The following is a 16,360-nucleotide window of genomic DNA, read 5'->3' as shown; positions in this document are numbered from 1 at the left end:
CAAAAACTTTCTTCTTAGTGCACTAAGAAGTCCTTTGCGGTATTTCTACACACCGGTACATATATGGCTTCATCGCTAGGCTAATAAAGAATTACCTAAACTGATAAAAAGGTAATGAATGTGAATTTGTTAAGAACTTTTTCTGAAATATTTGAACAATGATAAAAACTTTACTTACTAAAAAGGTATGGCCAATTTTCGGTTTATTTGTTTCGTAATTTGGTTCCCATGTTCAAATAAATTGATGAATTTAATAATAAATCCTTGCTAATATAGAAAAGCAATTCAAACTTCTTATCTGGACTTTAGTCTAGCTGTATATACCGGCCCCTTCTCTATTTTGGGATTGAAAAAAAATATCTTAAAAAAATGCGATTTTGAGCCAATTTCTTTCTTTTTAATATGGTAACACGTTAGGCAATCAGTGACACTAATATAAGATATTACCAATAATAAGGCCATATATTTGAAGCTGTTCAAAATTCTGTACATTATATGTACGTGTATCAGATCGGACATTTTTTTTAATTGCCGTATACAGTATATAATAAGAATTACTATAAGTTATCTAGTATGAAATATGTCCACTGGCCCGACCGTGCAAGTACTGTATAGCCAGTCAAGGTTGTTAACACATTCCATTTGTTGTTGTCCACTGGAAATAAGCTCTTTAAAACACGAATCCCCGTTTACTCAATGCCAAATTTATTTGTTAGTATTTTTAATCTTTTTCTTATGATTTTATCATAATATCTTTTTTGATTTTTTTTGTGTGGTTGAATATGAAATTGACACCGATGCTACAAAGAGAATTTGTTTAATGTCATCTGTTGCAATATATACTAAGTATTACACGTGGACAGGATGTTCCCCAGAAAATAAGTTATACACACCCCAAGGGTACACGCTACTGTCATATGGAAAATTACTGGGTCACCTGTAAGATGGTAATCAGCCATGCAACTAATCTGGTGACTGACCATGTCACTACGCTATAAAAAGTTTATCGTGAGATTCGAAATGAAATATTCATTTTAATTAAAAATTTAAAAACTAAAGGATTTATCATTATTATGAAGTGAAATAATTCAAACAAATCGTATTATTTCCAAAAAAGATATATGTTTTATCTATACCGGGAAAAAATTAAAACTGTATTTATGATTTAAATTTATTTTATAGAAATCCAGTTCTTGAAATGGAACTCACGCATGCCTAACTAAGATTTATAAATTTATTTAAAAATATAACAAATATTTAGTTTTGATATTAAATTAAAGTTACCTTTCCGCGCTATAATTTATTTGATATGACATGAATTAAACAATTTTTGTTGAGGGATTTAAGGGTTTGTCCATACAACGTGTATGATGTTAGTATTTCACATGACTTGTTTTCGCCTTGAAGCTCATTATACAGAGTGTTTCATACAAGATTATGAAAATAACGTGCAAGATACTTTTTTCGATCATCGTGAAGTGACAGTTTTAATTCCCATTCCTCCATGCACTCGACCCCTGTTCAATTGTATATATTTATAATTCCTCGTGCTTTTAATTACCCCTCTACGTCAGTAGTACTGTGATTACCGGTATGCCAACAGAAACCCGGGACTTGATTTACATGTAAAATCAGGGGCGGATCCAGCCACGATAAAGGGGGTTCCAACTACATGTCTCCATTTAATAAGGGCTGTCGTTATCGCTGGGTTTCTAGCTGTTACCTCACCCTATTCATAAAATTTAGATTTCAAAAGTGTATACCTTTTCATATATTGTGTAGGGTAAAATATTATCTTTTCCCATTTTGTTTGCGTTTTGTTTGGTGTGTAATGTAACAGTGCAATACCTAAGTGTCAAAAGAGAGTTTTTCCCGACCTATTCACATATTTTTAAGCCGGAAAAGGTGACCTATTCCAACGGCACGTCCTTTCACCTTGTATATAGGAACTTGAGAGGATTCCCGAGATTACCATTAAATGCAATGATTGCTCACAAAAAGGGGAGTCCAACCCCCGGATTCCATCCCCTTTGACCCGCCACAGAATATGAAATTGCTATTTAAAAGTCACATACTAGTACTAGATCCGAGCACCTGTTTTGGGATATATATACATATAGCTAATTTACCGTAAATAACTGCGAGAACATGAATAATACACAAGTTGATAATTGTCTCTTCTCTGCTAATTAATGTGCATGCAATATAATATTCACTCTGATTTACTTGTGAGACCACCGACACTAATAAAATTTACCGCAAAGTTAAAAGGTGCTCCCATAGATGTGTATTACATCTATGGTGCTCCGTTACTGGGAAGATCATATCGGATCCGATCAATTTATTGGTTCCATTCCCCTAAATTATAAGTCAACACTTCTCCTTAGAAAAAATGCCTTGCAATGCGCCATAATTATCTGGACTACTAAGTACTAACACTTCCATATAACTTCGAAAACAGACAATAATTTATTTTACTGGATGAGATTGGGCTGACGGATTTTTAATGGATTGGTAATTTTTATTTATAGCCCAAGTTTACAAGGCAAGATTATTCACCTTTTTCACCCTACAAATCAAATGGTTGCCTCCTTACACCTACACGACCTAAAGCATATTCATATGAACATTTGGTATCATTCATTTTGTGTGACAACTCTGAGTGTAAGATTGACGGGGAGGGATCCAGAACTTTTCATTTTTTTTGGGGGGGGGGGGGGGTGCTTGCTCCAGTCATGCTTCAGTGATTCCCTATATAATCAACAAAAAATTTCACACGAAGGGGATTGGGGGGGGGGGAGGGGTGCTTTCCCCTTAATTAGAAATCTCTATTTTCAGGCATAGGCTCATATAAATTTGCCTTTTGAAGAACTGAAATAAATATGAGACGGCTAATGAGTTTTCAGCTGCTTTACATTAAAATATGTACATCATATACATACATGTGACATACACAATTATATATAGAGCCATTTAAAAAGCTAATTTTTGCAATACTTAAATAATAAAGGATCAAATCTTGATACATGTAGTTGAAATTGTTAGCTTTAAACATTAAACAATGAACACCCAAAGTTTAAAGTTAAACATAAGAATGACCATATAGTCTTTAATGTATATGCTATTGCCATGAAACTTAAGGTCATTGTAGGTAAACTGTCATCTATTCCCTTAAATCTTAGTTCACGCCAAGTTTGATTAAAATTAGTCGAGTATATCTACTCTATTAGGTCTCTAGTTTGGATAGTGTTTAACTTGCAAATTAAAATCATACTACTTCCAAATTTATTTCTTTAAATATTATGGATGAAATAGCAAGTAATTAAGAGGATGAAATTAAATTGGATGAAATGTGGCAATTTTTTTTAGGTAAAGTAGTAATTTGGTAAAGTTTGAAAAGGTGAAATATTAGTTTGTCTGAAGTTGTCAAACTTTATTTTAAATTTTATTAATTATAGACCCTTTAAAAATAAAATTATCGTTATTTTGAGTTATAGCTTATAAATTTTTCTATAATGTTGATCAGGGGCGGATCCAGCCATTATTAAACAGGGGGGGGGGGTTCCAACTATATGCTCCCATTCAAATGCATTGCTCAGCAAAATAAAAGGGGTGGTTCCAAAAGGTTTGTGACCACAAAAAGGAATGTTGGGATTTATTTTGGGAGTTTTTGTACAGAGTTTAGGAATTAGGGTCCAAAAGGGTCCACAATTAAACTTTGTTTGATTTTATAGAAAATTGAATTATTGGGGTTCTTTGATATGCCAAATCTAACTGTGTATTTAAATTCTTATTTTTTTGGTCCTGTTTAAATTGGTCTACCTTAAGGTCCAAAGGGTCCAAAATTAAACTTATTTTGATTTTAACAATATTTAAATTCTTGGTGTTCTTTAATATGCTGAATCTGAATATTTACTTAGATTTTTTATAATGGGCCCAGTTTTCAAGTTGGTCCAAAATTTTACTAATTGATTTCAACAAAAATTGAATATATGGGATTCTTTGATAGTCTGAATCTAACCATGCATTCATTTAGATTTTTGATATTTTGGCCCGTTATCAAATTGGTCCACATTGAGGTCTAAAGGTTCCAAAATTGAACTTTATTTGATTTCATCAAAAAAAGAGTAACTAGTATTGAGTATAAAGTTTGTATTTTATTTCCTTTTACGTCAAGAAACATAGTCACTTTATCATGTTTGTAGTAACATGGCTAAAATGAAACATAGGGGTAAAATCATCACAAATGGAAGATTGATGCAAAAAATGTCAGGTGAGCACTTCAGGCTCTTGAGAGCCTCTTGTTTAATTGCTTCTGTAAGTAATATATATTAATTTGAAATTTTGACGAGTGAGACACATACAGATTATACTGTAAACAATATTTCAGAGTTTAACGTAGTCAAGCGAACAAATCATAGAAAAATAGTTGAATCATGTCTTTGTTGTCCAATGAAAAGTTAGTACGAACACGAAGAAAAAGTATGGGAATGTTTGTTTTTTAAACTATTGACCAGGCCGGGAGAAAGTCTTTGAAAGTGATGACTGGCAAAAAGTCTGTGAAATGAAATAGCACAAATCATTTGCAAATATTCCATTCTTTTTAAATATTATTGTATATAAAAAAAACACATACTGATGTTTAATAATAGTTTTTACCCTTTTTATGTTTAGGACAAGAAATATAGAAAAATATAAACAGTTAAAATAGAAATGAGCGGCAAAACAAGAAAAACAGAATACAACAAGGCCTAAATGGTAAGACCACTTCTATATACCTGCAAATGTAAATTCAGAAATTATTGATATGTTGATTGCATTTATTATTGTGATTTTTCACAAATGGACAACTTATTGTGATTACAAAAAAAATCTGCATAAAGATCTATATATATATATGTGTTTTTGTTATCAAAATATGAGTTCTTATTTTTGCGATACTCACCCAGTCACATTATTCGCATTACTAAAAACCTCTCGATAATTTCTGAATTACAGTAAGAAAAGTAATTGCCTTTGAATGATGACATATATAAAAATAAGAAGATGTGGTATGGTATTAAAATGAGTGACTTATCCACCAGAGTTCAATGAAGTGAATGCAAGAAATTAAAGGCCAATGATGGGCCGGCCTTCAATAATGAGAAAACACTTACTTTATAGGTCAGCCAATAAAGATCCCAACATGAAAAGATTTAAACAATCCAAAAGAAAAAGTAAAATCACAAAAATACTGAACTTAGAGGAAAATCAATTTGGAAAGTCCATAATCACATGGCAAAATCAAATAACAAAATGCATCAAAAACGAATGGACAAGAATAATATAACTGTCATATTCCTGACTTAGTACAGGCACTTTCAAATGTAGAAAATGGTGGATTAAACCTGGTTTTATAGCGCTAACCCTCTCACTTTGATGACAATCTCATCAAATTCCGTTATATTTACATTGTTGCGTTAACTAAACAGACACAATAAATAAAATAGTACAAATATGGGTACATCAGTCATCATCGTATAACAATTTTAAAAGGAACAATTTTACAGAACACAAACACATCTATCTACAAACACATTCATTGATTTGTGTGTCTGACGTCAGAAAATTTTATACGTCACATAGATTTGTCGTTCAATGTGCATACAAACAATTTTAAAATTTACATAGGCAATGTTAGCATATAGGGCTAAAAAATCAAAAGTATGTAAGAATAAATTTCAGAAATAGACCGAGATTGAAAGTTGTCCTAAAGTTATATATAGAATTTATAAGAATCCACATATAGTTAATTCCACTACGCGATTGAATGATTTTGACGTTTATGGTTCAACATATTTTGTAATTCATAATAGAAATATATCATAATGACATAAAATAGAACAATATCATACTGACAGGATCTTTTAAAGTACAGAGTCACGTTATAAAAACCAAAGAAATACAAAAAGTCGCATATACAAAACACGCCACCAAAAAATTAAAGACAATACAAACAATGACAAACACATTGACGAGATGTATAAGTACCGAGCCACGTCAAACGGATATCACATAAAACCATTCAACAGTAAAAGTAATATTAATAATAGAACAAAGACAAATGAAAGAACTATAAAACACGTTGTTAAGATGATAAACAACATCAGTACTCAGAATCTATACATCAAGACCATCGTGTATTAGTTGTGAAGTTCAACATATTCAAAGTCTATAACAATCAACCTTACCATAATATAGGACAGTGGTTCAAATAACACAACACATGAACATTTTATAACAACTATTGCAAGTGGCTCAACATTAAATATCACTGCAAGGCACTAAACAACGAATATTAAATCTTGGACACAAAGCACTGCAATAAGAGAACTCATAAGTAAGAATATCAAATGAAAGTTTCTCAAAACTTTCATTAAAACATGATAAAATAAGCTTATTTATATTGCTGTTTTTTTCTCCATTTATAACATTTTTTTTTAATTTTGTGTATTTATAGGTCAGGTATCTTGGTTTTTATGATCATCAACAGGTTCTGCAGGTCTATACTGAAGAGGAAACTTAATTGTTAATACTTTTCTACATAATCATGATAATGAGCTAATTAGATTAATTAATGTGAAATGAACTGTGTGTTTTTCTGGAAAAAGAAATAGAAAAAATTCTACAAAATTGCTATAAACAAAATGGAGTACTATCAAAGATGCTCAAGAACACAATTGTGTAAAATGTAACAAACTACATATTCACTGATGGATTATGGAGAAATTAAGAAAAAAATAGTATCTTTGTCATGTTTGTTGTCGAAATAAACACCTGCTTTATCCATTCATGTACATGGCTCCATCATATCAAATATACAGAGAAGTTGTTTGAAGAACAAGTTGCAAACATTTATTCAGCCAATTGAAGGAAGATGTCTTGTGGATGGAATTATTTATGCACTGAACTGTTATGTAGGGGGACGATTAAATGTACACAGCACTGAGCAGCTGAAACAAAAGACAAGTTAATTTTACATGAAAAGTGTTTATTTTATTTAATATGCAAATATGAGCACAATATTAATAACATCACAAATGGTATGATATTCATAGCGTTTTGCTTATTATTGTATTGTCTTAAACATGTTAAATAGTCAGCCTTTTGTTTTTGTATGTTTAATACTCACCATGAAAATTTGTATTAAAGTTTTAATTATCTTTATTATCAATAATTCAGTCTATGAAAAATTATATTTATACTGTTTGTACTGTTATGAAGTTTCCATAGAGGAAAAATAGGGGAAATCATTTCCTTAAGGGAAATTTGATGTTCAGAAATTTCCTTAAAGGAAATTTGTTGTCTTCAATTTTCCCTCAAGGAAAAGTGTTTGTCAAAAATTTCCTCACAGGAAAAAGTATTTCCTCCAAGGAAAATTTGAAGCTGCAAATTTCCTCACAGGAAAAAGTATTTCCTCAAAGGAAAATTTGAAGCCGCAAATTTCCTCAAAGGAAATAGAATTTCCTCAAAGGAAAAAGAATTTCCTCAAAGGAAATAGAATTTCCTCAAAGGAAATAATTATGCAGCAAATTCCCTAAGGGAAACTTTTTCCCTTGAGGAAAAAACAATTTCCCTTGAGGAAAAATCTTTTTCCCTTAGGGAAATTGGATTTCCCTTGAGGAAAACTACTTTTCCTCTGAGGAAATTGTTGAAAAAAGAGGCATAACTTTTTCAACAGTGGTGCTAGAGCCAAAATTTTTTAGGACAATTATCAGGGAACCAATACCAACCAAGTTATCAACTTCATTTTGACTTAACTCTAAAAATTAAGGTGACAACTTTTGCACTCAGCGGAATTGCAAACTTGTCCTGGAGACTGTTATATGTCTGTTACGTAATATAGGAGGTTTAGCTACACCCATCAATGGATGGGATCGACTTCCTCCGCCGAATGAAATTTTGCCGGGAGCAGACTTGGCTACACTGAAGTGGTACAGAAATCAGTTGGCCCATACAACAGTTTCCTCTATGGATAACAATGAATTCACACTCAAATGGACTCAAGTTGATCATGTATGTTGTAACAAGTAAAGCAAATTTCTTTAGTTAGGTTACATATTCATAATTGCAAATTAGACATAAACAAATTTTTTTAAATGTTACAGTTCATGGGTGGTATATATATAAAATAAGATATAAGTGAAATGTTATTCATAAGAAAAAAAATAATCAATTCAGTTTGCATGGTGCCGAACAAGTATGTTTACATGCCTATATGAAATTTGATTCCTTTTCATTTACAAAAGGTTCACGATTATGTGAGGTAGTCACAATATAAAAAAAACACACAATTTCTCCCTAGCTAGGGATCTTGAAACACTGTATTATGTTCATAACGAGGGATATATTCCGTTATATTCTCTTCGAAGATAAGGTTATTATCAATAACTTGTATACCTTTCTTGTTTTAGGCACTGACATCTTTAAATAATGGTCAAAGACCACAACAGGTTAATGAAATCTTGAATTATGACCTTGATGGAGAGCAGGCAAAACTATTAGCGAAAGAAGAACTGAAGCAACTGACAAAAGATTATCTGGATTGTGAAAAGGAAAAAGAACAGATAGAATCTGATTTCACTAATTACAGGGAGGAAAATCTTCCAAAAAACATTAAAGGTTTGTTATAATTTATCAATATAACCAGTGTTTTGCTTGAATTAACTTAACGCTGGCCTGATAGGCACGACATCAAAAGATCAATGTAGGATATCAAACTTAATTCAAATAGTTTGGGTGTCAGGGTGTAAAAGAACTGTAAGTTTTGTTTATCTGACATGTCTGACATCGATTTTACATATCTATATTGGTCAATATATATTTTTTTAATTTTTTAATTTAAATTTAGGGGATGGGGTGAGGTGGGGGAAGGGGAGGAGAGGGGAGTGGGGTGGGGTGTCAGTGAAAAACTATATGAACTAAGTTTTTTTTATCCTACATTGAACTTTTGATGTCGTCCCTTATAGTTTGAGACATTTAATTTATTTTATTTATCTTTTTTCCCGTAATAAAAAAGAAGATATCACAATCTTGTGTCATGTCAATTGTTCGTTTTCATGGTTTTTGTTTTCTATTTGGAAATTATCTTTATCGTTACAGAAGTAAATGCTGCTTTCGTTGAAAGATGGATTACAGAAGACGAAAGTTTTTGTGAGACAATGGGATCAAAACTTGTTTATGATAAAGTAAAGGAATGTAGCTGTATTGTGGTAGCATCAAATTCAGGATTAGGAAAGACGGCCACCATCCGACATATCGCATTAAAATTTAAACTGAAAGGATTTGAAATTGTCCCCGTAGAGTCCCCACACGATATAATCAAATACAAAACAAATAAAACACAAATATTTCTTATTGATGATGTCCTTGGTAAATACGATTTAAGTCCGACCCTGTTGGGTGAATGGGAAAAAATAAACGAAACGTTAGTTAACTGTTTCAACACGAGATTAGGTTCAACAAAATTATTGTGTACACTGAGATTACAAATAGCACTCCAAAAAAGATTTAAAAATGCATCCACAATTTTAAACAAAGTAGTCATAAATTTAGAGCACGAGTCTAATGCTCTTTCAAAAGAGGAAAAGCAGAATATACTAATGAAACATCTAAGGAGAAGTAATCTAGAAAACGAAATTGAAACAAAGGAGATTGAAATAATGTGTGAAGCGAACTATGCATTTCCTCTTCTTTGCAAATTGGTGTCAAATAATGATGAAAGATTCAGAGAAAGAATCATGTTTTTTAGGCAACCATTATCACTTTTAAAAGAAGAACTTGATAAAATGAGTAATGACAATAAAAAGTTATATTGCATTTTGATATTATGTTTGTTGTTTGACGGTTTATTAAGTAGAAGTATGTTTGACATTGACTCAACTGAATCTGATAAGAAAATATACAAAATAATGAAAACATGCGGACTTCAGAGCGACATATCAAAGAAAGCACTTGAGGAAAGCGCTTATTCAGCTTTAGGATCTTATTTCACCAAGGACAGTTACAATTTCCGGTTTATTCACGATGCTCTTGAAGAGACTGTGGGTTGTCATTTCTGTACTTTGAATCCCGAAGAAATGTTTTCAGACTGTAATATCTTATTTATTAGAGATCGAGTTAGAGTTGAGTTAAATACAAATGCTGATGAAAACATTGTAGTTTTTCGGGAAGATGAACTAAATGAGGATCGTCTAAGACCGTTATATCATAGATTATTGACCGAATTAAAATCTGGAAGATTTTCTAATTTGTTGATGAGTCAACTTTTTAAGAATAGAAACTTTGTTAATATATTTGGAACCCATTTAAAAACTAGTCAGAGAATTTTTGATGAACCTTTTTCGGAGGCTAGTTCCGAGTGGCAACGGAGCATCTTTCAGTCTATCTTTCAAAAACAATCGAAAGATGAATTCAAAGATAACAAAGACGCCATTAATCGAGTTATGGAGGCTAAACGTAAAAGAAGTACAATCATGCACTGGATTGTGGCCTTCGGCTGTTATGAATTCTTTCGATATGCTTGGAGTGTAATGACACCTTCAAAACGTAAACAGATTCTGGGTAGAGACTATAAATCAAAACCCTTATCAAAGTCATTCTTTCCGTTAGCTGTTCTTGGTGGAAGCTTAAATATTGTAAAAGAATTAATTGATTCTGGAGCAGATGTTAACTGCTTTTCAGAATTTTTTGAAACTCCTTTATATATCGCAGTTAAGTCAGGTAGCTGTGATATGGTACACCTACTTTTAAAAAAAAGAGCACATATAAACCTACGATTATGGTTTGACATGAAGGTCCCTATTTTAGTCACTTCAAACAATTACCATTTAACCCTGTTAATTCTTAAATATGATTTAAATCAGACCAAACTTCATAAAGCAGTCCGACATAACGATCTACATATTTTGAGATCAAATATTTCATCCGATATTATTGATAATAAAACAAAGAGCGGATGGACTGTCCTCCATTACGCTGTATTATCAAATAATATAGAAGCGGTAAAGATTTTATTCCAAGAAGAATTGTCCCAAAACGATGATTTGGTTTTGCGTAGAAAGCCGACACCAAAAGTAAGCACAGCCGACAATAACGGGCTTACCGCAGTTCATCTAGCAGTTATAAACAATAATATTGAAATACTTTCAATTCTGCTTCGTAATAGAGTTGATGTTAATGTTCGGGATGATTTTGATAGAACCCCTTTACATTACACAACTAGTGAAAGTGCTATAGAATTATTGCTAACTCATAGCTTTCAAAGCCAGTGTTTTGCGACTAAGCTAAACACAAATGACTTTAGGGTGTATGAAATACCACGTATATCAGTTTTCAAGACCACTTGTTTAAATATAATTGTACACACTGCTTTTAGAATTTTTGTCGAGACTTTGTTAATGTGCCCAACAGTGAGGGAAACACACCTTTGCATTCGGTTATAACCAGGTGCCTTTTAAAACAGCAAAGCAGTGATTGTATAGAAACATTATTAGAGAATGGGGCCAATCCTTGTTTGTTCAATGACATGGGCATTTCAGCATTAGAGCTAATTGGAAGCTACAGTGATACAGACGAATACATCAACAACAGTGCAAAATATATACAATTACTCAAGAAGACTCATATTGTATTCGCTTTTTTCATGTTCGTCTTTATAACATTCGCTATATGCCTACTAAAGAGTATTCCCTACATACTTAATAAGGAAAGTCAAAATGCAAGTTATTGCAATGAACTAGATACAGAATCGGATAATATTATCTTATTACAGTTGACGAGAATCCGTTACGGTATATTAATGATTATTGTACCTTTTTTGTTATTTTCGTCGATAATGTATGACAATAGGTGTTCAGTTCACATGCCATGGTTTTTACTTTTGTTATTGGTAGTATGTGGTTCTTTTGTATTATTTGGTGCATATGTCTACATTCAATTCGTATATATAATCATTTTTAAAATGACTGTATTTGTTATTTTGTGTATGTTGAGTATAAAGATGATGGGAATTTTAACATATATTTTATTCAAGATATTTAAGGATAGGAAAGTACTTAATATAAAGTTCTCAATGTTGTACGAATGTTGTATAGTGTATATTTTAACGTTTTCTTTTTTTTACATTTGTCCAAATTATTTATATTGTTGATTCAGAATTTTATACACTGCCCGATATAAATACAATGAAACTAACAGCTTTAAATTGTACAGAGTTTATTCCTAACAATATATCATGTTCTGCCTATAATATTACTTACACAATAGGTTTAGATTTTTCTGTACAGTGTCGTAATGACCTAAATTTTACAAGTTATAATGGCACATTTATAGTAGAATCAGAAGTTATAGACTGGTCAGTAATGATCTGCATAGATTTAATTTGGTTACATGTTATATGTATCTATTTTGTTTTCTACTGTTTATCAGTATTTGCTAGGAAGGTAACAACACTATCTAAATATTATGGAAATACACCAAAACTAAAGTTGTATCCTTATCCGGAAATTCTTTTGTTTTTCTATGTAATCATCCTTGCATCAGTACATCTAATATAATCGAACAAAAATCCTTAATCAAATTCGCATATGTTTAAAAGTGATAAAAACGTTATAACGTTAATGCGTTCGATGTGAGTCTCTGGGTTTACCTTTATTAGGAACGACCAAACATGTATAGGAACCGACACAATTGAAGATCTATATAACCAAAAGGTTCCAAAAACCAAATAGCCAAAACCATCTAAGATTTACCTTACTCAGGTAGCTGAAACCTCTATTTCAAAGTTTATCAAGAGGCAATTTAGAAATAATTGTTATTACTGATGTGATTCATTGCTCACCGACATGTGGTTTGCTGTAAAACATTCTCAGAAGTCTGCTGTTTGAACTTCTTCGAGTGGTATATGAAAGCAACAGTAGTATACACGTTCCACACTTTGTTGTCTAATTTTCGCCAACAGAATCAGAGTACTAAGTAAGTACAGTCCGGCGGCAAAGGCGTTTATTAATTGTAATAAATCGTTATATATCCGGAGGGAGATTTTCTGGAGGCCAATATCAAAAAGTTTCAGGCAATCATATGTCCATTGTCCAAAAACTCTTTTTTGTAGTTCATCCACTGCTTACTATGTTTAATCATGTGAATTCCTTATATGTAATGAGTATAAATAGGATGAATATATATGATTTGTAAATAAACTTGTAATAAATTCAAGGATTGAATTTTGTACGCATGGCACGTGTTTCATGACAAGACTCATCATTGAAAAAGAGAGACGAAATATAGCAAAGGAAATTCCAAACTCACAAGTCGAAAAAAAAAAAACTGACACGCTACGACGTGTGAAATCCTTGCAATATCTAAAGTGCGTTAGATACTATAAGCAATAGGTATTTTTGCGCTTGTCCCAAGTCAGGAGCCTCTGGTCCTGGTTATTCATGTCTTAACTTTAACATACATATAGAAATTAAAAGTAAAATAACTGTTATATGAGGCATGATTATGTAAGACAAAACAGTAAACAATCAGGACAACAAACAAAATAAAACAAAAACGATCCATGAGTAACTCGACTATACTGTTAAATAAGACACGTGTCAAATGTACCAACAATACAGAATGCAACAATGAAGTAAACAGACAACAACTCAGCACAACATTATCAAACGGATCCAGACGTATATGAAAGTAAAAACAGAATATCCGAATGCAGGATATATTAATAACGAACAACTTCGTTCGTCTCTAAAAGCGAACATAAGACATAACAAAATATTTTACCGGACATTAAAACATATGAAACATTATACCTAAATACACAAATCTTGGATACATAAATAACGAGGCACGTCGTATAGCAATGCGATTCACACTCGGCAAAACAGTCATATTTCGAAATAGGTCACCTTCAATACTAAACAGACCATACGACGTAGATGGTAAACCACAATCTAAGGTGGGATAAAAATGTTCGTTAGTTTATACACAGATACATCATATAGATCAATCTATTTGTGATGGTCTGTCATTTTTGATCTGTTAGTCTAAGAGCAGTTTCTGCGTACGACGCACACTCCTGTATTTTTACAGCAGATTCACCAAAATGTTGACTACTGGGCTGGTGATACCCTCGGGGACAAATTGTACACCAGCAAAATGGCTTCACCTGCGAATTTTTCGTAGGGAATAAAATGAAATGAGATTTCCATTTTTTAGCCATGATGTCAAGAGTGTCCTTACTATGTGCAAAATGTTTATTCATTTAGATATTTACTGTGAAAAATATGCAAATTTTATAGTTGGTTTCAGTGAAACTAAAGAATCGATGATAAAATTTGTAATTTTTTTTTTTTTTTATTTCTATTATATTGCTACAGACCTTTATAAGCACACTTAAAGAGGACCTTATGTGAGGTTTTGAAATTTGGGTTCATGCTCGCACTTCTTGGTGTTTTCCAATACGATGCGATATGAAATATTTTGTCCCATAACACCCATTTATCTTTTCATATAAGACTTAATAGCTCATAAAAGGTCATCTGCCAAAAAATTAGCAGATTGTTGATTTTTCTTCTTTTGATTTTTGACTTAAATAATGCCAATGCAACTATAAGTTAAAAGTCCGAGTCAGCCTTTTCCTGCAATATTTTTAATTTCAAATATTCCTAAAAGACGCATTATGACCTATCAATATTTTTAGCTGTTTTTGTTCCTTAACTAATTCTCTTCCGACTTATAGTATCAATTTTAAATTCTTGGTTTTTTTTAATTTCACGTAAATACCTCCTTAATATTAAGTATTCCAAAATTATTCATGATGTGCTTACTTTTGCGATTTTTACGATTTGATTATTTGCATTTAAATTCATGTAGGTCAGAAACAAATGTTAAATAAAGGCAACAGTAGTATAACGCGGTTCGAAATTCATAAATCGATTTGAGAAAAAATAAAACAGTTTGAATTGCTATATAGACATTACAAATGATTGAATTATTGTAAATTGTATATGTCTGTCTTGCAATTTTGATCCGACTTTGACCCATTTTAAATATTCGTATAAAAACATTTCGTTTTTTTGGTTAGGCCTATTACTCAGATTTTTATAGGAATATGTTCATCTGACCGTAATCTTATTTTGATGGTGTATTTGTCACGCATAGAAAGATGGCAATCATTGGTCTGTTATTTTATGATTTATTTCACAGTAAACCTTTTTATTATGTAATTTTCAGTGTGTTATACATGTTATATGTATCCCTTGTTTTTGAAGATACATATTTGAAAAAGATTTAATCAGTTTTACTTTTTCCCACTATTGTCTTCCATGAAAAAAAAGTTAAGTTCGATTTTTAAACTTTTTTAAACTAATATAAAAAGGGATAAGTGATATGATTGCCAATAAACTCTCCACAAGAGACTAAAATGATAGAAACATTTACAACTATAGGTCACCCTACGGCCTTCAACAACGAGTCAGCGATGAAAGGCCCCGAAATGACAAGTGTAAAACCATTCAAACGGGAAAACCTACGGTCTTATCTATAAAAAACGAGAAACGAGAAACACGTATAAATTGACTGTGACTCTGGTATCTCTCGTCCCTCTTTACATAAACAAACGACAACTACTGTACATCAGATTCCTGACTTAGGACAGGCATACATACATATCCAAGACTAAACATGCTAAACAAGATATCGATAACGACGAAATCGACAATGTCGACACGATATCGAATCGATATCGACAAATGAATACACCGTTACAAAACACACTGTCGATATCGACAATAACAACACGATATCGAATCGAAATCGAAAATTTCTGAATAAATAAATGTATGAACAAACAAGATATCGACAACAGCGATACGATATCGATTCGATATCGCCATAGAAGGTTTTTAACCTCTCGCCGATGATATATGGTATATGGATATACCTTAAGGGAGAAATAAACAATCTTAAAAGAAGTGTTGACAACCAAGGATTATCTAAGAAGAAGGTCAGACAGAGGACAAAAGGCATACCCGTTAACAAATACGACATACAAGGACAAACATCAACATTTCACATTGAAAATAAAAACAAATGAAAAACGCAGACCCCGAAATACTTGGGCGACCATGCCATGAATTCTTATTGCGTTAACATCTATGTATAAATGAATGTTCAGTAAAGATATTACATGATCTCTTAAATGCATTGCAAAAATCGAATGTAAACTGGATTTAAAAAGAAAATATACGGATTCATTAAAAAAAAATTCAAAAAATATAAACGCACTTAGTCCACCTTTCGTATGATACAAACAATAATT

General features: G+C 31.9%; 2 long non-coding RNA genes across 2 annotated transcripts; both read left to right on the top strand.

The window, feature by feature from the left end:
• Window positions 1-2,299: 2,299 nt before the first annotated feature.
• On the top strand, window positions 2,300-7,165 carry LOC143059107 (uncharacterized). Its single transcript, XR_012973385.1, has 3 exons — window positions 2,300-2,514; window positions 4,675-4,758; window positions 6,500-7,165. It is a non-coding gene; the product is annotated as an uncharacterized LOC143059107 (long non-coding RNA).
• Window positions 7,166-7,869: 704 nt separating this feature from the next.
• LOC143058612 (uncharacterized) lies at window positions 7,870-13,254 on the top strand. The gene is made up of 3 exons (XR_012973151.1): window positions 7,870-8,055; window positions 8,454-8,661; window positions 9,142-13,254. It is a non-coding gene; the product is annotated as an uncharacterized LOC143058612 (long non-coding RNA).
• Window positions 13,255-16,360: the final 3,106 nt, after the last annotated feature.

The sequence above is a fragment of the Mytilus galloprovincialis genome, chromosome 14 (genome assembly GCF_965363235.1).
Source record: "Mytilus galloprovincialis chromosome 14, xbMytGall1.hap1.1, whole genome shotgun sequence".
In the NCBI taxonomy this organism is placed as follows: Eukaryota; Metazoa; Mollusca; class Bivalvia; order Mytilida; family Mytilidae; genus Mytilus; species Mytilus galloprovincialis.
This window is presented reverse-complemented; position numbering and strand designations above follow the sequence as displayed.